The sequence below is a fragment of the Schistocerca gregaria genome, unplaced genomic scaffold (genome assembly GCF_023897955.1).
Source record: "Schistocerca gregaria isolate iqSchGreg1 unplaced genomic scaffold, iqSchGreg1.2 ptg000066l, whole genome shotgun sequence".
Classification (NCBI taxonomy): domain Eukaryota; kingdom Metazoa; phylum Arthropoda; class Insecta; order Orthoptera; family Acrididae; genus Schistocerca; species Schistocerca gregaria.
Genome location: NW_026061707.1, coordinates 9,963,509 through 9,991,326, shown reverse-complemented (window position 1 = coordinate 9,991,326; position 27,818 = coordinate 9,963,509).

Below are 27,818 nucleotides of genomic sequence, written 5' to 3'. Positions count from 1 at the left end.
CAGTCACCATGCGCACTTTCCTCCACGGGAGGTATGTCTTGAACAGTCTACGCTTTGATCGTTCCCTGGAAGACCAGTAGTAGTTTCCGATGCACATCTGGCGGCATTCTTTATTCTGTGGCCTATCAGAGTGTTGATGAAACACAGATATTGCATCGGGATTGAATACAACAGTCACCATGCGCACTTTCCTCCATGGGAGTAATTCTCAAACAGTCTATGCTTTGATCGTTCCCTGTAAGACCAGTAGTAGTTTCCGATGCACATCTGGAGGCATTCTGTAATCTGTGGACTATTAGAGTGTTGATGAAACACAGAAATTGCATCGGGATTGAATACAACAGTCACCATGCGCACTTTCCTCCATTGGAGTAATGTCTCAAACAGTCTACGCTTTCATAGTTCCCTGGAAGACCAGTAGTAGTTTTCGATGCACATCTGGAGGCATTCTGTAAAATGTGGACTATCAGAGTGTTGATGAAACACAGAAATTGCATCCGGATTGAATACAACAGTCACCATTCGCACTTTCCTCCACGGGAGTAATGTCTCAAACAAACTACGATTTGATCGTTCCCTGGAAGACCAGTAGTAGTTTCCGATGCACATCTGGTGGCATTGTGTAATGTGTAGACTATCAGGGTGTTAATGAATCACAGTAATTGCATCGGGATTGAATACAACAGTCACCATGCGCACTTTCCTCCATGGGAGTAATCTCTCTAACAGTCTACTTTTTGATCGTTCCCCAGAAGACCAGTAGTAGTTTCCTATGCACATCTGGAGGCTTTCTGTACACTGTGGACTATCAGAGTGTTGATGAAACACAGAAATTGCATCGGGGTTGAATACAACAGTCTCCATGCGCAGTTTCCTCCATGGGAGTAATGTCTCAAACAGTCTATGCTTTGATCGTTCCCTGGAAGACCAGTAGTAGTTTACGATGTACATCTGGAAGCATTCTGTAATCTGTGGACTATCAGAGTGTTGATGAAACACAGAAATTGCAACGGGATTGAATACAACAGTCACCATGAGCACTTTCCTCAACGGTAGTAATGTCTCAAACAGTCTACGCTTTGATCGTTCCCTGGAAGACCAGTAGTAGTTTCCGATGAACATCTGGCGGCATTCTGTAATCTGTGGAGTATCAGAGTGTTGATGAAACACAGAAATTGCATCGGGATTGAATACAACAGTCACCATGCGCTCATTCCTCCATGGGAGTAAAGTCTCAAACAGTCTACGCTTTGATCGTTCCCTGGAAGACCAGTAGTAGTGTCCGATGCACATCGGGGGCTTTCTGTAATCTGTGGACTATCAGAGTGTTGATGAGACACAGAAATTGTCTCGGGATTGAATACAACAGTCACCATGCGCACTTTCCTTCATGGGATTAATGTCTCTAAATGTCTACGCTTTGATCGTTCCCCAGAAGACCAGTTGTAGCTTCCTATGCGCATCTAGAGGCTTTCTGTACACTGTGGACTATCAGAGTGTTGATGAAAGACAGAAATTGCATCGGGGTTGAATACATGAGTCTCCATGCGCAGTGACCTCGATGGGAGTAATGTCTCAAACAGTCTACGGTTTGATCTTTCCCTGGAAGACCAGTAGTAGTTTCCGATGCACATCTGGTGGCATTCTGTAACGTGTAGACAATCAGGGTGTTGATGGAACACAGTAATTGCATCGGGATTGAATACAACAGTCACCATGCGCACTTTCCTCCATGGGAGTAATGTCTCTAACAGTCTACGCTTTGATCGTTCCCCAGAAGACCAGTAGTAGTTTCCTATGCACATCTGGAGGCTTTCTGTACACTGTGGACTAACAGAGTGATGATGAAACTCAGAAATTGCATCGGGGTTGAATACAACAGTCTCCATGCGTAGTTTCCTCCATGGGAGTAATGTCTCAAACAGTCTACGCTTTGATCGTTCCCTGGAAGACCAGTAGTAGTTTATGATGAACATCTGGAGGCATTCTGTAATCTGCGGACTATCAGAGTGTTGATGAAACACAGAAATTGCATCGTGATTGAATACAACATTCAGCATACGCACATCCCTCCATGGGAATAAAGTCTCAAACAGTCTACGCTTGGATCGTTCCCTGGAAGACCAGTAGTAGTTTCCGATGAACATCTGGAGGCATTCTGTAATCTGTGGACTATCAGAGTGTTGATGAAACACAGAAATTGCATCGGGATTGAAAACAAGAGTCACCATGCGCAGTTACCTCCATTGGAGTAATGTCTCAAACATTCTACGCTTTGATCGTTCCCTGGAAGAACAGTAGTAGTTTCCGATGAACATCTGGGGCTTTCTGTAATCTGTGGACTATCAGAGTGTTGATGAACGACAGAAATTGCATCGGGATTGAATACAACAGTCAACATGCGCACTTTCCTCCATGGGAGTAATTCTCAAACAGTCTATGCTTTGATCGTTCCCTGTAAGACCAGTAGTAGTTTCCGATGCACATCTGGAGGCATTCTGTAATCTGTGGACTATTAGAGTGTTGATGAAACACAGAAATTGCATCGGGATTGAATACAACAGTCGCCATGCGCACATTCCCCCATAAAAGTAATGTCTCAAACAGTCTACGATTTGATCGTTCCCTCGAAGATCAGTACTAGTTTCCGATGAACATCTGGAGGCATTCTGTAATCTATGGACTATAAGAGTGTTGACGAAACACAGAAATTGCATCGGGACTGAATACAACAGTCACCATGCGCACTTTCCTCCACGGGAGTAATGTCTCAAACAATCTACGATTTTATCGTTCCCTGGAAGACCAGTAGTAGTTTCCGATGAACATCTGGAGGCATACTGTAATCTATGGACTATCAGAGTGTTGATGAAACACAGAAATTGCATCGGGATTGAATACAACTGTCACCATGCGCCCTTTCCTCCATTGGAGTAATGTCTCAAACAGTCTACGCTTTCATCGTTCCCTGGAAGACCAGTAGTAGTTTACGATGCACATCTGGAGGCATTCTGTAAAATGTGGACTATCAGAGTTTTGATGAAACACAGAAATTGCATCCGGATTGAATACAACATTCACCATGCGCATTTTCCTCCACGGGAGTAATGTCTCAAACAAACTACGATTTGATCGTTCCCTGGAAGACCAGTAGTAGTTTCCGATGCACATCTGGAGGCTTTCTGTACACTGTGGACTAACAGAGTGATGATGAAACTCAGTAATTGCATCGGGGTTGAATACAACAGTCTCCATGCGTAGTTTCCTCCATGGGAGTAATGTCTCAAAAATTCTACGCTTGGATCGTTCCCTGGAAGAGCAGTATTAGTTTCCGATGAACATCTGGAGGCATTCTGTAATCTGTGGACTATCAGAGTGTTGATGAAACACAGAAATTACATCGGGATTGAATACAACAGTCTCCTTGCGCAGTTACCTCCATTGGAGTAATGTCTCAAACATTCTACGCTTTGATCGTTCCCTGGAAGAACAGTAGTAGTTTCCGATGAACATCTTTGGCTTTCTGTAATCTGTGGACTATCAGAGTGTTGATGAAACACAGAAATTGCATCGGGATTGAATACAACAGTCAACATGCGCACTTTCCTCCATGGGAGTAATTCTCAAACAGTCTATGCTTTGATCGTTCCCTGTAAGACCAGTAGTAGTTTCCGATGCACATCTGGAGGCATTCTGTAATCTGTGGACTATTAGAGTGTTGATGAAACACAGAAATTGCATCGGGATTGAATACAACAGTGGCCATGCGCACATTCCCCCATAAAAGTAATGTCGCAAACAGTCTACGATTTGATCGTTCCCTGGAAGACCAGTACTAGATTCCGATGAACATCTGGAGGCATACTGTAATCTATGGACTATCTGAGTGTTGATGAAACACAGAAATTGCATCGGGATTGAATACAACAGTCAACATGCGCACTTTCCTCCATGGGAGTAATTCTCAAACAGTCTATGCTTTGATCGTTCCCTGTAAGACCAGTAGTAGTTTCCGATGCACATCTGGTGGCATTCTGTAACGTGTAGACTATCAGGGTGTTGATGAAACACAGTAATTGCATCGGGATTGAATACAACAGTCACCATGCGCACTTTCCTCCATGGGATAAATTCTCAAACAGTCTATGCTTTGATCGTTCCCTGTAAGACCAGTAGTAGTTTCCGATGCAAATCTCGAGGCATTCTGTTCTCTGTGGACTATCAGAGTGTTGATGAAACACAGAAATTGCATCGGGATTGAATACAACAGTCACCATGCGCACTTTCCTATATGGGAGTAATGTCTCTAACAGTCTACGCTTTGATCGTTCCGTGGAAGACCAGTAGTAGTTTCCGATGCACATCTGGAGGCTTTCTGTACTCTCTGGACTATCAGAGTGTTGATGAAACACAGAAATTGCATCGGGATTGAATACAACAGTCACCATGCGCACTTTCCTCCATGGGAGTAATGTCCCAAATAGTCTACGCTTTGATCGTTCCCTGGAAGACCAGTAGTAGTGTCGATGCACATCTGGTGGCATTCTGTAGTCTGTGGACTATCAGAGTGTTGATGAAACACAGAAATTGCATCGGAATTGAATACAACAGTCACCATGCGCACTTTCCTCCATGGGAGTAAAGTCTCTAACATTCTACGTTTTGATCGTTCCCTAGAACTCCAGAAGTAGTTTCCGATGCACATCTTGAGGCTTTCTGTACTCTGTGGCCTATCAGAGTGTTGATGAAACACAGAAATTGCGTCGGGATTGAATACAACAGTCACCATGCGCATATTCCTTCATGGGAGTAATGTCCCAAAAAGTCAACGCTTTGATCGTTCCCTGGAAGACCAGTAGTAGATTGCGATGCACATCTGGAGAAATTCTGTAATCTGTTTACTATTAGGGTGTCGATGAAACACAGAAATTGCATCGGGATTGAATGCAACAGTCACCATGCGCACTTTCCTCCATGGGAGTAATGTCTAAACAGTCTACGCTTTGATCGTTCCCTCTAAGACCAGTAGTAGTTTCCTATGCACATCTGGAGGCTTTCTGTACACTGTGGACTATCAGAGTGTTGATGAAACACAGAAATTGCGTCGGGATTGAATACAACAGTCACCATGCGCACTTTCCTCCACGGGAGGTATGTCTTGAACAGTCTACGCTTTGATCGTTCCCTGGAAGACCAGTAGTAGTTTCCGATGCACATCTGGCGGCATTCTTTATTCTGTGGCCTATCAGAGTGTTGATGAAACACAGATATTGCATCGGGATTGAATACAACAGTCACCATGCGCACTTTCCTCCATGGGAGTAATTCTCAAACAGTCTATGCTTTGATCGTTCCCTGTAAGACCAGTAGTAGTTTCCGATGCACATCTGGAGGCATTCTGTAATCTGTGGACTATTAGAGTGTTGATGAAACACAGAAATTGCATCGGGATTGAATACAACAGTCACCATGCGCACTTTCCTCCATTGGAGTAATGTCTCAAACAGTCTACGCTTTCATAGTTCCCTGGAAGACCAGTAGTAGTTTTCGATGCACATCTGGAGGCATTCTGTAAAATGTGGACTATCAGAGTGTTGATGAAACACAGAAATTGCATCCGGATTGAATACAACAGTCACCATTCGCACTTTCCTCCACGGGAGTAATGTCTCAAACAAACTACGATTTGATCGTTCCCTGGAAGACCAGTAGTAGTTTCCGATGCACATCTGGTGGCATTGTGTAATGTGTAGACTATCAGGGTGTTAATGAATCACAGTAATTGCATCGGGATTGAATACAACAGTCACCATGCGCACTTTCCTCCATGGGAGTAATCTCTCTAACAGTCTACTTTTTGATCGTTCCCCAGAAGACCAGTAGTAGTTTCCTATGCACATCTGGAGGCTTTCTGTACACTGTGGACTATCAGAGTGTTGATGAAACACAGAAATTGCATCGGGGTTGAATACAACAGTCTCCATGCGCAGTTTCCTCCATGGGAGTAATGTCTCAAACAGTCTATGCTTTGATCGTTCCCTGGAAGACCAGTAGTAGTTTACGATGTACATCTGGAAGCATTCTGTAATCTGTGGACTATCAGAGTGTTGATGAAACACAGAAATTGCAACGGGATTGAATACAACAGTCACCATGAGCACTTTCCTCAACGGTAGTAATGTCTCAAACAGTCTACGCTTTGATCGTTCCCTGGAAGACCAGTAGTAGTTTCCGATGAACATCTGGCGGCATTCTGTAATCTGTGGACTATCAGAGTGTTGATGAAACACAGAAATTGCATCGGGATTGAATACAACAGTCACCATGCGCTCATTCCTCCATGGGAGTAAAGTCTCAAACAGTCTACGCTTTGATCGTTCCCTGGAAGACCAGTAGTAGTTTCCTATGCACATCTGGAGGCTTTCTGTACACTGTGGACTAACAGAGTGATGATGAAACTCAGTAATTGCATCGGGGTTGAATACAACAGTCTCCATGCGTAGTTTCCTCCGTGGGAGTAATGTCTCAAAAATTCTACGCTTGGATCGTTCCCTGGAAGAGCAGTATTAGTTTCCGATGAACATCTGGAGGCATTCTGTAATCTGTGGACTATCAGAGTGTTGATGAAACACAGAAATTACATCGGGATTGAATACAACAGTCTCCTTGCGCAGTTACCTCCATTGGAGTAATGTCTCAAATATTCTACGCTTTGATCGTTCCCTGGAAGAACAGTAGTAGTTTCCGATGAACATCTTTGGCTTTCTGTAATCTGTGGACTATCAGAGTGTTGATGAAACACAGAAATTGCATCGGGATTGAATACAACAGTCAACATGCGCACTTTCCTCCATGGGAGTAATTCTCAAACAGTCTATGCTTTGATCGTTCCCTGTAAGACCAGTAGTAGTTTCCGATGCACATCTGGAGGCATTCTGTAATCTGTGGACTATTAGAGTGTTGATGAAACACAGAAATTGCATCGGGATTGAATACAACAGTGGCCATGCGCACATTCCCCCATAAAAGTAATGTCGCAAACAGTCTACGATTTGATCGTTCCCTGGAAGACCAGTACTAGATTCCGATGAACATCTGGAGGCATACTGTAATCTATGGACTATCTGAGTGTTGATGAAACACAGAAATTGCATCGGGATTGAATACAACAGTCTCCATGCGCACTTTCCTCCATAAAAGTAATGTCTCAAACAGTCTATGCTTTGATCGTTCCCTGTAAGACCAGTAGTAGTTTCCGATGCACATCTGGAGGCATTCTGTAAAATGTGGACTATCAGAGTGTTGATGAAACACAGAAATTGCATCCGGATTGAATACAACATTCACAATGCGCCCTTTCCTCCATGGGAGTAATGTCTCAAACAAACTACGATTTGATCGTTCCCTGGATGACCAGTAGTAGTTTCCGATGCACATCTGGTGGCATTCTGTAACGTGTAGACTATCAGGGTGTTGATGAAACACAGTAATTGCATCGGGATTGAATACAACAGTCACCATGCGCACTTTCCTCCATGGGATAAATTCTCAAACAGTCTATGCTTTGATCGTTCCCTGTAAGACCAGTAGTAGTTTCCGATGCAAATCTCGAGGCATTCTGTTCTCTGTGGACTATCAGAGTGTTGATGAAACACAGAAATTGCATCGGGATTGAATACAACAGTCACCATGCGCACTTTCCTCCATGGGAGTAATGTCTCTAACAGTCTACGCTTTGATCGTTCCGTGGAAGACCAGTAGTAGTTTCCGATGCACATCTGGAGGCTTTCTGTACTCTGTGGACTATCAGAGTGTTGATGAAACACAGAAATTGCATCGGGATTGAATACAACAGTCAACATGCGCACTTTCCTCCATGGGAGTAATGTCCCAAATAGTCTACGCTTTGATCGTTCCCTGGAAGACCAGTAGTAGTTTCGATGCACATCTGGTGGCATTCTGTAGTCTGTGGACTATCAGAGTGTTGATGAAACACAGAAATTGCATCGGGATTGAATACAACAGTCACCATGCGCACTTTCCTCCATGGGAGTAAAGTCTCTAACATTCTACGTTTTGATCGTTCCCTAGAACTCCAGAAGTAGTTTCCGATGCACATCTTGAGGCTTTCTGTACTCTGTGGACTATCAGAGTGTTGATGAAACACAGAAATTGCATCGGGATTGAATACAACAGTCACCATGCGCATATTCCTTCATGGGAGTAATGTCCCAAAATGTCAACGCTTTGATCGTTCCCTGGAAGACCAGTAGTAGATTGCGATGCACATCTGGAGAAATTCTGTAATCTGTTTACTATTAGGGTGTCGATGAAACACAGAAATTGCATCGGGATTGAATGCAACAGTCACCATGCGCACTTTCCTCCATTTGAGTAATGTCTAAACAGTCTACGCTTTGATCGTTCCCTCTAAGACCAGTAGTAGTTTCCTATGCACATCTGGAGGCTTTCTGTACACTGTGGACTATCAGAGTGTTGATGAAACACAGAAATTGCGTCGGGATTGAATACAACAGTCACCATGCGCACTTTCCTCCACGGGAGGTATGTCTTGAACAGTCTATGCTTTGATCGTTCCCTGGAAGACCAGTAGTAGTTTCCGATGCACATCTGGAGGCATTCTGTAATCTGTGGACTATTAGAGTGTTGATGAAACACAGAAATTGCATCGGGATTGAATACAACAGTCACCATGCGCACTTTCCTCCATTGGAGTAATGTCTCAAACAGTCTACGCTTTCATAGTTCCCTGGAAGACCAGTAGTAGTTTTCGATGCACATCTGGAGGCATTCTGTAAAATGTGGACTATCAGAGTGTTGATGAAACACAGAAATTGCATCCGGATTGAATACAACAGTCACCATTCGCACTTTCCTCCACGGGAGTAATGTCTCAAACAAACTACGATTTGATCGTTCCCTGGAAGACCAGTAGTAGTTTCCGATGCACATCTGGTGGCATTGTGTAATGTGTAGACTATCAGGGTGTTAATGAATCACAGTAATTGCATCGGGATTGAATACAACAGTCACCATGCGCACTTTCCTCCATGGGAGTAATCTCTCTAACAGTCTACTTTTTGATCGTTCCCCAGAAGACCAGTAGTAGTTTCCTATGCACATCTGGAGGCTTTCTGTACACTGTGGACTATCAGAGTGTTGATTAAACACAGAAATTGCATCGGGGTTGAATACAACAGTCTCCATGCGCAGTTTCCTCCATGGGAGTAATGTCTCAAACAGTCTATGCTTTGATCGTTCCCTGGAAGACCAGTAGTAGTTTACGATGTACATCTGGAAGCATTCTGTAATCTGTGGACTATCAGAGTGTTGATGAAACACAGAAATTGCAACGGGATTGAATACAACAGTCACCATGAGCACTTTCCTCAACGGTAGTAATGTCTCAAACAGTTTACGCTTTGATCGTTCCCTGGAAGACCAGTAGTAGTTTCCGATGAACATCTGGCGGCATTCTGTAATCTGTGGACTATCAGAGTGTTGATGAAACACAGAAATTGCATCGGGATTGAATACAACAGTCACCATGCGCTCATTCCTCCATGGGAGTAAAGTCTCAAACAGTCTACGCTTTGATCGTTCCCTGGAAGACCAGTAGTAGTGTCCGATGCACATCGGGGGCTTTCTGTAATCTGTGGACTATCAGAGTGTTGATGAGACACAGAAATTGTCTCGGGATTGAATACAACAGTCACCATGCGCACTTTCCTTCATGGGATTAATGTCTCTAAATGTCTACGCTTTGATCGTTCCCCAGAAGACCAGTTGTAGTTTCCTATGCACATCTAGAGGCTTTCTGTACACTGTGGACTATCAGAGTGTTGATGAAAGACAGAAATTGCATCGGGGTTGAATACAAGAGTCTCCATGCGCAGTGTCCTCGATGGGAGTAATGTCTCAAACAGTCAACGGTTTGATCGTTCCCTGGAAGACCAGTAGTAGTTTACGATGAACGTCTGGAGGCATTCTGTAATCTGTGGACTATCAGAATGTTGATGAAAAACAGAAATTGCATCGGGATTGAATACAACAGTCACCATGCGCACTTTTCTCCATAAAAGTAATGTCTCAAACAGTCTACGCTTTCACAGTTCCCTGGAAGACCAGTAGTAGTTTACGATGCACATCTGGAGGCATTCTGTAAAATGTGGACTATCAGAGTGTTGATGAAACACAGAAATGGCATCCGGATTGAATACAACATTCACCATGCGCATTTTCCTCCAAAGGAGTAATGTCTCAAACAAACTACGATTTGATCGTTCCCTGGAAGACCAGTAGTAGTTTCCGATGCACATCTGGTGGCATTCTGTAACGTGTAGACTATCAGGGTGTTGATGAAACACAGTATTTGCATCGGGATTGAATACAACAGTCACCATGCGCACTTTCCTCCATGGGAGTAATGTCTCTAACAGTCTACGCTTTGATCGTTCCCCAGAAGACCAGTAGTAGTTTCCTATGCACATCTGGAGGCTTTCTGTACACTGTGGACTAACAGAGTGATGATGAAACTCAGAAATTGCATCGGGGTTGAATACAACAGTCTCCATGCGTAATTTCCTCCATGGGAGTAATGTCTCAAACAGTCTACGCTTTGATCGTTCCCTGGAAGACCAGTAGTAGTTTACGATGTACATCTGGAAGCATTCTGTAATCTGTGGACTATCAGAGTGTTGATGAAACACAGAAATTGCAACGGGATTGAATACAACAGTCACCATGAGCACTTTCCTCAACGGTAGTAATGTCTCAAACAGTCTACGCTTTGATCGTTCCCTGGAAGACCAGTAGTAGTTTCCGATGAACATCTGGCAGCATTCTGTAATCTGTGGACTATCAGAGTGTTGATGAAACACAGAAATTGCATCGGGATTGAATACAACAGTCACCATGCGCTCATTCCTCCATGGGAGTAAAGTCTCAAACAGTCTACGCTTTGATCGTTCCCTGGAAGACCAGTAGTAGTGTCCGATGCACATCGGGGGCTTTCTGTAATCTGTGGACTATCAGAGTGTTGATGAGACACAGAAATTGTCTCGGGATTGAATACAACAGTCACCATGCGCACTTTCCTTCATAGGATTAATGTCTCTAAATGTCTACGCTTTGATCGTTCCCCAGAAGACCAGTTGTAGTTTCCTATGCACATCTAGAGGCTTTCTGTACACTGTGGACTATCAGAGTGTTGATGAAAGACAGAAATTGCATCGGGGTTGAATACATGAGTCTCCATGCGCAGTGTCCTCGATGGGAGTAATGTCTCAAACAGTCTACGGTTTGATCGTTCCCTGGAAGACCAGTAGTAGTTTCCGATGCACATCTGGTGGCATTCTGTAACGTGTAGACAATCAGGGTGTTGATGGAACACAGTAATTGCATCGGGATTGAATACAACAGTCACCATGCGCACTTTCCTCCATGGGAGTAATGTCTCTAACAGTCTACGCTTTGATCGTTCCCCAGAAGACCAGTAGTAGTTTCCTATGCACATCTGGAGGCTTTCTGTACACTGTGGACTAACAGAGTGATGATGAAACTCAGAAATTGCATCGGGGTTGAATACAACAGTCTCCATGCGTAGTTTCCTCCATGGGAGTAATGTCTCAAACAGTCTACGCTTTGATCGTTCCCTGGAAGACCAGTAGTAGTTTACGATGAACATCTGGAAGCATTCTGTAATCTGCAGACTATCAGAGTGTTGGTGAAACACAGAAATTGCATCGTGATTGAATACAACAGTCACCATACGCACATCCCTCCATGGGAATAAAGTCTCAAACAGTCTACGCTTGGATCGTTCCCTGGAAGACCAGTAGTAGTTTCCGATGAACATCTGGAGGCATTCTGTAATCTGTGGACTATCAGAGTGTTGATGAAACACAGAAATTGCATCGGGATTGAAAACAAGAGTCACCATGCGCAGTTACCTCCATTGGAGTAATGTCTCAAACATTCTACGCTTTGATCGTTCCCTGGAAGAACAGTAGTAGTTTCCGATGAACATCTGGGGCTTTCTGTAATCTGTGGACTATCAGAGTGTTGATGAACGACAGAAATTGCATCGGGATTGAATACAACAGTCAACATGCGCACTTTCCTCCATGGGAGTAATTCTCAAACAGTCTATGCTTTGATCGTTCCCTGTAAGACCAGTAGTAGTTTCCGATGCACATCTGGAGGCATTCTGTAATCTGTGGACTATTAGAGTGTTGATTAAACACAGAAATTGCATCGGGATTGAATACAACAGTCGCCATGCGCACATTCCCCCATAAAAGTAATGTCTCAAACAGTCTACGATTTGATCGTTCCCTCGAAGATCAGTACTACTTTCCGATGAACATCTGGAGGCATTCTGTAATCTATGGACTATAAGAGTGTTGACGAAACACAGAAATTGCATCGGGACTGAATACAACAGTCACCATGCGCACTTTCCTCCACGGGAGTAATGTCTCAAACAATCTACGATTTGATCGTTCCCTGGAAGACCAGTAGTAGTTTCCGATGAACATCTGGAGGCATACTGTAATCTATGGACTATCAGAGTGTTGATGAAACACAGAAATTGCATCGGGATTGAATACAACTGTCACCATGCGCCCTTTCCTCCATTGGAGTAATGTCTCAAACAGTCTACGCTTTCATCGTTCCCTGGAAGACCAGTAGTAGTTTACGATGCACATCTGGAGGCATTCTGTAAAATGTGGACTATCAGAGTTTTGATGAAACACAGAAATTGCATCCGGATTGAATACAACATTCACCATGCGCATTTTCCTCCACGGGAGTAATGTCTCAAACAAACTACGATTTGATCGTTCCCTGGAAGACCAGTAGTAGTTTCCGATGCACATCTGGTGCCATTCTGTAATGTGTAGACTATCAGGGTGTTGATGAAACACAGTAATTGCATCGGGATTGAATACAACAGTCACCATGCGCACTTTCCTCCATGGGAGTAATGTCTCTAACAGTCTACGCTTTGATCGTTCCCCAGAAGACCAGTAGTAGTTTCCTATGCACATCTGGAGGCTTTCTGTACACTGTGGACTAACAGAGTGATGATGAAACTCAGTAATTGCATCGGGGTTGAATACAACAGTCTCCATGCGTAGTTTCCTCCATGGGAGTAATGTCTCAAAAATTCTACGCTTGGATCGTTCCCTGGAAGAGCAGTATTAGTTTCCGATGAACATCTGGAGGCATTCTGTAATCTGTGGACTATCAGAGTGTTGATGAAACACAGAAATTACATCGGGATTGAATACAACAGTCTCCTTGCGCAGTTACCTCCATTGGAGTAATGTCTCAAACATTCTACGCTTTGATCGTTCCCTGGAAGAACAGTAGTAGTTTCCGATGAACATCTTTGGCTTTCTGTAATCTGTGGACTATCAGAGTGTTGATGAAATACAGAAATTGCATCGGGATTGAATACAACAGTCAACATGCACACTTTCCTCCATGGGAGTAATTCTCAAACAGTCTATGCTTTGATCGTTCCCTGTAAGACCAGTAGTAGTTTCCGATGCACATCTGGAGGCATTCTGTAATCTGTGGACTATTAGAGTGTTGATGAAACACAGAAATTGCATCGGGATTGAATACAACAGTGGCCATGCGCACATTCCCCCATAAAAGTAATGTCGCAAACAGTCTACGATTTGATCGTTCCCTGGAAGACCAGTACTAGATTCCGATGAACATCTGGAGGCATACTGTAATCTATGGACTATCTGAGTGTTGATGAAACACAGAAATTGCATCGGGATTGAATACAACAGTCTCCATGCGCACTTTCCTCCATAAAAGTAATGTCTCAAACAGTCTACGCTTTCATAGTTCCCTGGAAGACCAGTAGTAGTTTTCGATGCACATCTGGAGGCATTCTGTAAAATGTGGACTATCAGAGTGTTGATGAAACACAGAAATTGCATCCGGATTGAATACAACATTCACAATGCGAACTTTCCTCCATGGGAGTAATGTCTCAAACAAACTACGATTTGATCGTTCCCTGGATGACCAGTAGTAGTTTCCGATGCACATCTGGTGGCATTCTGTAACGTGTAGACTATCAGGGTGTTGATGAAACACAGTAATTGCATCGGGATTGAATACAACATTCACCATGCGCACTTTCCTCCATGGGATAAATTCTCAAACAGTCTATGCTTTGATCGTTCCCTGTAAGACCAGTAGTAGTTTCCGATGCAAATCTCGAGGCATTCTGGTCTCTGTGGACTATCAGAGTGTTGATGAAACACAGAAATTGCATCGGGATTGAATACAACAGTCACCATGCGCACTTTCCTCCATGGGAGTAATGTCTCTAACAGTCTACGCTTTGATCGTTCCGTGGAAGACCAGTAGTAGTTTCCGATGCACATCTGGAGGCTTTCTGTACTCTGTGGACTATCAGAGTGTTGATGAAACACAGAAATTGCATCGGGATTGAATACAACAGTCACCATGCGCACTTTCCTCCATGGGAGTAATGTCCCAAATAGTCTACGCTTTGATCGTTCCCTGGAAGACCAGTAGTAGTTTCGAAGCACATCTGGTGGCATTCTGTAGTCTGTGGACTATCAGAGTGTTGATGAAACACAGAAATTGCATCGGGATTGAATACAACAGTCACCATGCGCACTTTCCTCCATGGGAGTAAAGTCTCTAACATTCTACGTTTTGATCGTTCCCTAGAACTCCAGAAGTAGTTTCCGATGCACATCTTGAGGCTTTCTGTACTCTGTGGCCTATCAGAGTGTTGATGAAACACAGAAATTGCATCGGGATTGAATACAACAGTCACCATGCGCACTTTCCTCCACGGGAGGTATGTCTTGAACAGTCTACGCTTTGATCGTTCCCTGGAAGACCAGTAGTAGTTTCCGATGCACATCTGGCGGCATTCTGTATTCTGTGGCCTATCAGAGTGTTGATGAAACACAGACATTGCATCGGGATTGAATACAACAGTCACCATGCGCACTTTCCTCCATGGGAGTAATTCTCAAACAGTCTATGCTTTGATCGTTCCCTGTAAGACCAGTAGTAGTTTCCGATGCACATCTGGAGGCATTCTGTAATCTGTGGACTATTAGAGTGTTGATGAAACACAGAAATTGCATCGGGATTGAATACAACAGTCACCATGCGCACTTTCCTCCATTGGAGTAATGTCTCAAACAGTCTACGCTTTCATAGTTCCCTGGAAGACCAGTAGTAGTTTTCGATGCACATCTGGAGGCATTCTGTAAAATGTGGACTATCAGAGTGTTGATGAAACACAGAAATTGCATCCGTATTGAATACAACAGTCACCATTCGCACTTTCCTCCACGGGAGTAATGTCTCAAACAAACTACGATTTGATCGTTCCCTGGAAGACCAGTAGTAGTTTCCGATGCACATCTGGTGGCATTGTGTAATGTGTAGACTATCAGGGTGTTAATGAATCACAGTAATTGCATCGGGATTGAATACAACAGTCACCATGCGCACTTTCCTCCATGGGAGTAATCTCTCTAACAGTCTACTTTTTGATCGTTCCCCAGAAGACCAGTAGTAGTTTCCTATGCACATCTGGAGGCTTTCTGTACACTGTGGACTATCAGAGTGTTGATGAAACACAGAAATTGCATCGGGGTTGAATACAACAGTCTCCATGCGCAGTTTCCTCCATGGGAGTAATGTCTCAAACAGTCTACGCTTTGATCGTTCCCTGGAAGACCAGTAGTAGTTTACGATGTACATCTGGAAGCATTCTGTAATCTGTGGACTATCAGAGTGTTGATGAAACACAGAAATTGCAACGGGATTGAATACAACAGTCACCATGAGCACTTTCCTCAACGGTAGTAATGTCTCAAACAGTCTACGCTTTGATCGTTCCCTGGAAGACCAGTAGTAGTTTCCGATGAACATCTGGCGGCATTCTGTAATCTGTGGACTATCAGAGTGTTGATGAAACACAGAAATTGCATCGGGATTGAATACAACAGTCACCATGCGCTCATTCCTCCATGGGAGTAAAGTCTCAAACAGTCTACGCTTTGATCGTTCCCTGGAAGACCAGTAGTAGTGTCCGATGCACATCGGGGACTTTCTGTAATCTGTGGACTATCAGAGTGTTGATGAGACACAGAAATTGTCTCGGGATTGAAAACAACAGTCACCATGCGCACTTTCCTTCATGGGATTAATGTCTCTAAATGTCTACGCTTTGATCGTTCCCCAGAAGACCAGTTGTAGTTTCCTATGCACATCTAGAGGCTTTCTGTACACTGTGGACTATCAGAGTGTTGATGAAAGACAGAAATTGCATCGGGGTTGAATACAAGAGTCTCCATGCGCAGTGTCCTCGATGGGAGTAATGTCTCAAACAGTCTACGGTTTGATCGTTCCCTGGAAGACCAGTAGTAGTTTACGATGAACGTCTGGAGGCATTCTGTAATCTGTGGACTATCAGAATGTTGATGAAAAACAGAAATTGCATCGGGATTGAATACAACAGTCACCATGCGCACTTTTCTCCATAAAAGTAATGTCTCAAACAGTCTACGCTTTCACAGTTCCCTGGAAGACCAGTAGTAGTTTACGATGCACATCTGGTGGCATTCTGTAAAATGTGGACTATCAGAGTGTTGATGAAACACAGAAATGGCATCCGGATTGAATACAACAGTCACCATGCGCTCATTCCTCCATGGGAGTAATGTCTCAAACAGTCTACGCTTTGATCGTTCCCTGGAAGACCAGTAGTAGTTTACGATGTACATCTGGAGGCATTCTGTAATCTGCGGACTATCAGACTGTTGATGAAACACAGAAATTGCATCGTGATTGAATACAACAGTCACCATACGCACATCCCTCCATGGGAATAAAGTCTCAAACAGTCTACGCTTGGATCGTTCCCTGGAAGACCAGTAGTAGTTTCCGATGAACATCTGGAGGCATTCTGTAATCTGTGGACTATCAGAGTGTTGATGAAACACAGAAATTGCATCGGGATTGAATACAACAGTCACCATGCGCACTTTCCTCAATGGGAGTAATGTCTCTAACAGTCTACGCTTTGATCGTTCCGTGGAAGACCAGTAGTAGTTTCCGATGCACATCTGGAGGCTTTCTGTACTCTGTGGACTATCAGAGTGTTGATGAAACACAGAAATTGCATCGGGATTGAATACAACAGTCACCATGCGCACTTTCCTCCATGGGAGTAATGTCCCAAATAGTCTACGCTTTGATCGTTCCCTGGAAGACCAGTAGTAGTTTCGAAGCACATCTGGTGGCATTCTGTAGTCTGTGGACTATCAGAGTGTTGATGAAACACAGAAATTGCATCGGTATTGAATACAACAGTCACCATGCGCACTTTCCTCCATGGGAGTAAAGTCTCTAACATTCTACGTTTTGATCGTTCCCTAGAACTCCAGAAGTAGTTTCCGATGCACATCTTGAGGCTTTCTGTACTCTGTGGCCTATCAGAGTGTTGATGAAACACAGAAATTGCATCGGGATTGAATACAACAGTCACCATGCGCACTTTCCTCCACGGGAGGTATGTCTTGAACAGTCTACGCTTTGATCGTTCCCTGGAAGACCAGTAGTAGTTTCCGATGCACATCTGGCGGCATTCTGTATTCTGTGGCCTATCAGAGTGTTGATGAAACACAGACATTGCATCGGGATTGAATACAACAGTCACCATGCGCACTTTCCTCCATGGGAGTAATTCTCAAACAGTCTATGCTTTGATCGTTCCCTGTAAGACCAGTAGTAGTTTCCGATGCACATCTGGAGGCATTCTGTAATCTGTGGACTATTAGAGTGTTGATGAAACACAGAAATTGCATCGGGATTGAATACAACAGTCACCATGCGCACTTTCCTCCATTGGAGTAATGTCTCAAACAGTCTACGCTTTCATAGTTCCCTGGAAGACCAGTAGTAGTTTTCGATGCACATCTGGAGGCATTCTGTAAAATGTGGACTATCAGAGTGTTGATGAAACACAGAAATTGCATCCGTATTGAATACAACAGTCACCATTCGCACTTTCCTCCACGGGAGTAATGTCTCAAACAAACTACGATTTGATCGTTCCCTGGAAGACCAGTAGTAGTTTCCGATGCACATCTGGTGGCATTGTGTAATGTGTAGACTATCAGGGTGTTAATGAATCACAGTAATTGCATCGGGATTGAATACAACAGTCACCATGCGCACTTTCCTCCATGGGAGTAATCTCTCTAACAGTCTACTTTTTGATCGTTCCCCAGAAGACCAGTAGTAGTTTCCTATGCACATCTGGAGGCTTTCTGTACACTGTGGACTATCAGAGTGTTGATGAAACACAGAAATTGCATCGGGGTTGAATACAACAGTCTCCATGCGCAGTTTCCTCCATGGGAGTAATGTCTCAAACAGTCTACGCTTTGATCGTTCCCTGGAAGACCAGTAGTAGTTTACGATGTACATCTGGAAGCATTCTGTAATCTGTGGACTATCAGAGTGTTGATGAAACACAGAAATTGCAACGGGATTGAATACAACAGTCACCATGAGCACTTTCCTCAACGGTAGTAATGTCTCAAACAGTCTACGCTTTGATCGTTCCCTGGAAGACCAGTAGTAGTTTCCGATGAACATCTGGCGGCATTCTGTAATCTGTGGACTATCAGAGTGTTGATGAAACACAGAAATTGCATCGGGATTGAATACAACAGTCACCATGCGCTCATTCCTCCATGGGAGTAAAGTCTCAAACAGTCTACGCTTTGATCGTTCCCTGGAAGACCAGTAGTAGTGTCCGATGCACATCGGGGACTTTCTGTAATCTGTGGACTATCAGAGTGTTGATGAGACACAGAAATTGTCTCGGGATTGAAAACAACAGTCACCATGCGCACTTTCCTTCATGGGATTAATGTCTCTAAATGTCTACGCTTTGATCGTTCCCCAGAAGACCAGTTGTAGTTTCCTATGCACATCTAGAGGCTTTCTGTACACTGTGGACTATCAGAGTGTTGATGAAAGACAGAAATTGCATCGGGGTTGAATACAAGAGTCTCCATGCGCAGTGTCCTCGATGGGAGTAATGTCTCAAACAGTCTACGGTTTGATCGTTCCCTGGAAGACCAGTAGTAGTTTACGATGAACGTCTGGAGGCATTCTGTAATCTGTGGACTATCAGAATGTTGATGAAAAACAGAAATTGCATCGGGATTGAATACAACAGTCACCATGCGCACTTTTCTCCATAAAAGTAATGTCTCAAACAGTCTACGCTTTCACAGTTCCCTGGAAGACCAGTAGTAGTTTACGATGTACATCTGGTGGCATTCTGTAAAATGTGGACTATCAGAGTGTTGATGAAACACAGAAATGGCATCCGGATTGAATACAACAGTCACCATGCGCTCATTCCTCCATGGGAGTAATGTCTCAAACAGTCTACGCTTTGATCGTTCCCTGGAAGACCAGTAGTAGTTTACGATGTACATCTGGAGGCATTCTGTAATCTGCGGACTATCAGAGTGTTGATGAAACACAGAAATTGCATCGTGATTGAATACAACAGTCACCATACGCACATCCCTCCATGGGAATAAAGTCTCAAACAGTCTACGCTTGGATCGTTCCCTGGAAGACCAGTAGTAGTTTCCGATGAACATCTGGAGGCATTCTGTAATCTGTGGACTATCAGAGTGTTGATGAAACACAGAAATTGCATCGGGATTGAATACAACAGTCACCATGCGCAGTTACCTCCATTGGAGTAATGTCTCAAACATTCTACGCTTTGATCGTTCCCTGGAAGAACAGTAGTAGTTTCCGATGAACATCTGGGGCTTTCTGTAATCTGTGGACTATCAGAGTGTTGATGAACGACAGAAATTGCATCGGGATTGAATACAACAGTCAACATGCGCACTTTCCTCCATGGGAGTAATTCTCAAACAGTCTATGCTTTGATCGTTCCCTGTAAGACCAGTAGTAGTTTCCGATGCACATCTGGAGGCATTCTGTAATCTGTAGACTATTAGAGTGTTGATGAAACACAGAAATTGCATCGGGATTGAATACAACAGTCGCCATGCGCACATTCCCCCATAAAAGTAATGTCTCAAACAGTCTACGATTTGATCGTTCCCTGGAAGACCAGTACTAGTTTCCGATGAACATCTGGAGGCATTCTGTAGTCTATGGACTATAAGAGTGTTGACGAAACACAGAAATTGCATCGGGATTGAATACAACTGTCACCATGCGCCCTTTCCTCCATTGGAGTAATGTCTCAAACAGTCTACGCTTTCATCGTTCCCTGGAAGACCAGTAGTAGTTTACGATGCACATCTGAAGGCATTCTGTAAAATGTGGACTATCAGAGTTTTGATGAAACACAGAAATTGCATCCGGATTGAATACAACATTCACCATGCGCATTTTCCTCCACGGGAGTAATGTCTCTAACAGTCTATGCTTTGATCGTTCCGTGGAAGACCAGTAGTAGTTTCCGATGCACATCTGGAGGCTTTCTGTACTCTGTGGACTATCAGAGTGTTGATGAAACACAGAAATTGCATCGGGATTGAATACAACAGTCACCATGCGCACTTTCCTCCATGGGAGTAATGTCCCAAATAGTCTACGCTTTGATCGTTCCCTGGAAGACCAGTAGTAGTTTCGATGCACATCTGGTGGCATTCTGTAGTCTGTGGACTATCAGAGTGTTGATGAAACACAGAAATTGCATCGGGATTGAATACAACAGTCACCATGCGCACTTTCCTCCATGGGAGTAAAGTCTCTAACATTCTACGTTTTGATCGTTCCCTAGAACTCCAGAAGTAGTTTCCGATGCACATCTTGAGGCTTTCTGTACTCTGTGGCCTATCAGAGTGTTGATGAAACACAGAAATTGCATCGGGATTGAATACAACAGTCACCATGCGCATATTCCTTCATGGGAGTAATGTCCCAAAAAGTCAACGCTTTGATCGTTCCCTGGAAGACCAGTAGTAAATTGCGATGCACATCTGGAGAAATTCTGTAATCTGTTTACTATTAGGGTGTCGATGAAACACAGAAATTGCATCGGGATTGAATGCAACAGTCACCATGCGCACTTTCCTCCATGGGAGTAATGTCTAAACAGTCTACGCATTGATCGTTCCCTCTAAGACCAGTAGTAGTTTCCTATGCACATCTGGAGGCTTTCTGTACACTGTGGACTATCAGAGTGTTGATGAAACACAGAAATTGCGTCGGGATTGAATACAACAGTCACCATGCGCACTTTCCTCCACGGGAGGTATGTCTTGAACAGTCTACGCTTTGATCGTTCCCTGGAAGACCAGTAGTAGTTTCCGATGCACATCTGGCGGCATTCTGTATTCTGTGGCCTATCAGAGTGTTGATGAAACACAGATATTGCATCGGGATTGAATACAACAGTCACCATGCGCACTTTCCTCCATGGGAGTAATTCTCAAACAGTCTATGCTTTGATCGTTCCCTGTAAGACCAGTAGTAGTTTCCGATGCACATCTGGAGGCATTCTGTAATCTGTGGACTATTAGAGTGTTGATGAAACACAGAAATTGCATCGGGATTGAATACAACAGTCACCATGCGCACTTTCCTCCATTGGAGTAATGTCTCAAACAGTCTACGCTTTCATAGTTCCCTGGAAGACCAGTAGTAGTTTTCGATGCACATCTGGAGGCATTCTATAAAATGTGGACTATCAGAGTGTTGATGAAACACAGAAATTGCATCCGGATTGAATACAACAGTCACCATTCGCACTTTCCTCCACGGGAGTAATGTCTCAAAAAAACTACGATTTGATCGTTCCCTGGAAGACCAGTAGTAGTTTCCGATGCACATCTGGTGGCATTGTGTAATGTGTAGACTATCAGGGTGTTAATGAATCACAGTAATTGCATCGGGATTGAATACAACAGTCACCATGCGCACTTTCCTCCATGGGAGTAATCTCTCTAACAGTCTACTTTTTGATCGTTCCCCAGAAGACCAGTAGTAGTTTCCTATGCACATCTGGAGGCTTTCTGTACACTGTGGACTATCAGAGTGTTGATGAAACACAGAAATTGCATCGGGGTTGAATACAACAGTCTCCATGCGCAGTTTCCTCCATGGGAGTAATGTCCCAAACAGTCTACGCTTTGATCCTTCCCTGGAAGACCAGTAGTAGTTTACGATGTACATCTGGAAGCATTCTGTAATCTGTGGACTATCAGAGTGTTGATGAAACACAGAAATTGCAACGGGATTGAATACAACAGTCACCATGAGCACTTTCCTCAACGGTAGTAATGTCTCAAACAGTCTACGCTTTGATCGTTCCCTGGAAGACCAGTAGTAGTTTCCGATGAACATCTGGCGGCATTCTGTAATCTGTGGACTATCAGAGTGTTGATGAAACACAGAAATTGCATCGGGATTGAATACAACAGTCACCATGCGCTCATTCCTCCATGGGAGTAAAGTCTCAAACAGTCTACGCTTTGATCGTTCCCTGGAAGACCAGTAGTAGTGTCCGATGCACATCGGGGGCTTTCTGTAATCTGTGGACTATCAGAGTGTTGATGAGACACAGAAATTGTCTCGGGATTGAATACAACAGTCACCATGCGCACTTTCCTTCATGGGATTAATGTCTCTAAATGTCTACGCTTTGATCGTTCCCCAGAAGACCAGTTGTAGTTTCCTATGCACATCTAGAGGCTTTCTGTACACTGTGGACTATCAGAGTGTTGATGAAACACAGAAATTGCATCGGGATTGAATACAACAGGCACCATGCGCACTTTCCTCCATGGAAGTAATGTCTCTAACAGTCTACGATTTGATCGTTCCTTGGAAGACCAGTAGTAGTTTCCTATGCACATCTGGAGGCTTTCTGTACACTGTGGACTAACAGAGTGATGATGAAACTCAGAAATTGCATCGGGGTTGAATACAACAGTCTCCATGCGTAGTTTCCTCCATGGGAGTAATGTCTCAAACTGTCTACGCTTTGATCGTTCCCTGGAAGACCAGTAGTAGTTTACGATGTACATCTGGAGGCATTCTGTAATCTGCGGACTATCAGAGTGTTGATGAAACACAGAAATTGCATCGTGATTGAATACAACAGTCACCATACGCACATCCCTCCATGGGAATAAAGTCTCAAACAGTCTACGCTTGGATCGTTCCCTGGAAGACCAGTAGTAGTTTCCGATGAACATCTGGAGGCATTCTGTAATCTGTGGACTATCAGAGTGTTGATGAAACACAGAAATTGCATCGGGATTGAATACAACAGTCACCATGCGCAGTTACCTCCATTGGAGTAATGTCTCAAACATTCTACGCTTTGATCGTTCCCTGGAAGAACAGTAGTAGTTTCCGATGAACATCTGGGGCTTTCTGTAATCTGTGGACTATCAGAGTGTTGATGAACGACAGAAATTGCATCGGGATTGAATACAACAGTCAACATGCGCACTTTCCTCCATGGGAGTAATTCTCAAACAGTCTATGCTTTGATCGTTCCCTGTAAGACCAGTAGTAGTTTCCGATGCACATCTGGAGGCATTCTGTAATCTGTGGACTATTAGAGTGTTGATGAAACACAGAAATTGCATCGGGATTGAATACAACAGTCGCCATGCGCACATTCCCCCATAAAAGTAATGTCTCAAACAGTCTACGATTTGATCGTTCCCTGGAAGACCAGTACTAGTTTCCGATGAACATCTGGAGGCATTCTGTAGTCTATGGACTATAAGAGTGTTGACGAAACACAGAAATTGCATCGGGATTGAATACAACTGTCACCATGCGCCCTTTCCTCCATTGGAGTAATGTCTCAAACAGTCTACGCTTTCATCGTTCCCTGGAAGACCAGTAGTAGTTTACGATGCACATCTGGAGGCATTCTGTAAAATGTGGACTATCAGAGTTTTGATGAAACACAGAAATTGCATCCGGATTGAATACAACATTCACCATGCGCATTTTCCTCCACGGGAGTAATGTCTCAAACAAACTACGATTTGATCGTTCCCTGGAAGACCAGTAGTAGTTTCCGATGCACATCTGGTGGCATTCTGTAATGTGTAGACTATCAGGGTGTTGATGAAACACAGTAATTGCATCGGGATTGAATACAACAGTCACCATGCGCACTTTCCACCTTGGGAGTAATGTCTCTAAGAGTCTACGCTTTGATCGTTCCCCAGAAGACCAGTAGTAGTTTCCTATGCACATCTGGAGGCTTCCTGAACACTGTGGACTAACAGAGTGATGATGAAACACAGAAATTGCATCGGGATTGAATACAACAGTCTCCTTGCGCAGTTACCTCCATTGGAGTAATGTCTCAAACATTCTACGCTTTGATCGTTCCCTGGAAGAACAGTAGTAGTTTCCGATGAACATCTTTGGCTTTCTGTAATCTGTGGACTATCAGAGTGTTGATGAAACACAGAAATTGCATCGGGATGGAATACAACAGTCAACATGCGCACTTTCCTCCATGGGAGTAATTCTCAAACAGTCTATGCTTTGATCGTTCCCTGTAAGACCAGTAGTAGTTTCCGATGCACATCTGGAGTCATTCTGTAATCTGTGGACTATTAGAGTGTTGATGAAACACAGAAATTGCATCGGGATTGAATACAACAGTGGCCATGCGCACATTCCCCCATAAAAGTAATGTCTCAAACAGTCTACGATTTGATCGTTCCCTGGAAGACCAGTACTAGATTCCGATGAACATCTGGAGGCATACTGTAATCTATGGACTATCAGAGTGTTGATGAAACACAGAAATTGCATCGGGATTGAATACAACAGTCACCATGCGCACTTTCCTCAATTGGAGTAATGTTTTAAACAGTCTACGCTTTGATCGTTCCCTGGAAGACCAGTAGTAGTTTTCGATGCACATCTGGAGGCATTCTGTAAAATGTGGACTATCAGAGTGTTGATGAAACACAGAAATTGCATCCGGATTGAATACAACATTCACAATGCGCACTTTCCTCCATGGGAGTAATGTCTCAAACAAACTACGATTTGATCGTTCCCTGGATGACCAGTAGTAGTTTCCGATGCACATCTGGTGGCATTCTGTAATGTGTAGACTATCAGGGTGTTGATGAAACACAGTAATTGCATCGGGATTGAATACAACAGTCACCATGCGCTTTTTCCACCATGGGATAAATTCTCAAACAGTCTATGCTTTGATCGTTCCCTGTAAGACCAGTAGAAGTTTCCGATGCAAATCTCGAGGCATTCTGTACTCTGTGGACTATCAGAGTGTTGATGAAACCCAGAAATTGCATCGGGATTGAATACAACTGTCACCGTGCGCACTTTCCTCCATGGGAGTAATGTCTCTAACAGTCTACGCTTTGATCGTTCCGTGGAAGACCAGTAGTAGTTTCCGATGCACATCTGGAGGCATTCTGTACTCTGTGGACTATCAGAGTGTTGATGAAACACAGAAATTGCATCGGGATTGAATACAACAGTCACCATGCGCACTTTCCTCCATGGGAGTAATGTCTCAAATAGTCTACGCTTTGATCGTTCCCTGGAAGACCAGTAGTAGTTCCGATGCACATCTGGTGGCATTCTGTAGTCTGTGGACTATCAGAGTGTTGATGAAACACAGAAATTGCATCGGGATTGAATACAACAGTCACCATGCGCACTTTCCTCCATGGGAGTAAAGTCTCTAACATTCTACGTTTTGATCGTTCCCTAGAACTCCAGAAGTAGTTTCCGATGCACATCTTGAGGCTTTCTGTACTCTGTGGCCTATCAGAGTGTTGATGAAACACAGAAATTGCATCGGGATTGAATACAACTGTCACCATGAGCACTTTCCTCCATTGGAGTAATGTCTCAAACAGTCTACGCTTTCATCATTCCCTGGAAGACCAGTAGTAGTTTACGATGCACATCTGGAGGAATTCTGTAAAATGTGGACTATCAGAGTGTTGATGAAACACAGAAATTGCATCGGGATTGAATACAACAGTCACCATGCGCACTTTCCTCCATGGGAGTATTTCTCAAACAGTCCATGCTTTGATCGTTCCCTGTATGACAAGTAGTAGTTTCCGATGCACATCTGGAGGCATTCTGTAATCTGTGGACTATCAGAGTGTTGATGAAACACAGATATTGCATCGGGATTGAATACAACAGTCGCCATGCGCACATTCCCCCATAAAAGTAACGTCTCAAACAGTCTACGATTTGATCGTTCCCTGGAAGACCAGTAGTAGTTTCCGATGAACATCTGGAGGCATTCTGTAATCTATGGACTATAAGAGTGTTGACGAAACACAGAAATTGCATCGGGATTGAATACAACAGTCACCATGCGCACTTTCCTCCATTGGAGTAATGTCTCAAACAGTCTACGCTTTCATAGTTCCCTGGAAGACCAGTAGTAGTTTTCGATGCACATCTGGAGGCATTCTGTAAAATGTGGGCTATCAGAGTGTTGATGAAACACAGAAATTGCATCCGGATTGAATACAACAGTCAGTATGCGCACTTTCCTCCACGGGAGTAATGTCTCAAACAATCTACGATTTGATCGTTCCCTGGAAGACCAGTAGTAGTTTCCGATGAAGATCTGGAGGCATACTGTAATCTATGGACTATCAGAGTGTTGATGAAACACAGATATTGCATCGGGATTGAATACAACTGTCACCATGCGCACCTTCCTCCATTGGAGTAATGTCTCAAACATTCTACGCTTTCATCATTCCCTGGAAGACCAGTAGTAGTTTACGATGCACATCTGGAGGCATTTTGTAAAATGTGGACTATCAGAGTGTTGATGAAACACAGAAATTGCATCCGGATTGAATACAACATCCGATGCACATCTGGTGGCATTCTGTAATGTGTAGACTATCAGGGTGTTGATGAAACACAGTAATTGCAACGGGAGTGAATACAACAGTCACCATGCGCACATTCCTCCATGGGAGTAAAGTCTCAAACAGTCTACGCTTGGATCGTTCCCTGGAAGACCAGTAGTAGTTTCCGATGAACATCTGGAGGCATTCTGTAATCTGTGGACTCTCAGAGTGTTGATGAAACACAGAAATTGCATCGGGATTGAATACAACAGTCACCATGCTCACTTTGCTCCATGGGAGTAATGTCTCTAACAGTCTACGATTTGATCGTTCCCCAGAAGACCAGTAGTAGTTTCCTATGCACATCTGGAGGATTTCTGTACACTGTCAACTATCAGAGTGTTGATGAAACTCAGAATTTGCATCAGGGTTGAATACAACAGTCTCCATGCGTAGTTTCCTCCATGGGAGTAATGTCTCAAACAGTCTACGCTTTGATCGTTCCCTGGAAGACCAGTAGTAGTTTACGATGTACATCTGGAGGCATTCTGTAATCTGTGGACTATCAGAGTGTTGATGAAACACAGAAATTGCAACGGGAGTGAATACAACAGTCACCATGCGCACTTTCCTCCACGGTAGTAATGTCTCAAACAGTCTACGCTTTGATCGTTCCCTGGAAGACCAGTAGTAGTTTCCGATGAACATCTGAAGGCATTCTGTAATCTATGGACTATCAGAGTGTTGATGAAACACAGAAATTGCATCGGGATTGAATACAACAGTCACCATGCTCACTTTGCTCCATGGGAGTAATGTCTCTAACAGTCTACGATTTGATCGTTCCCCAGA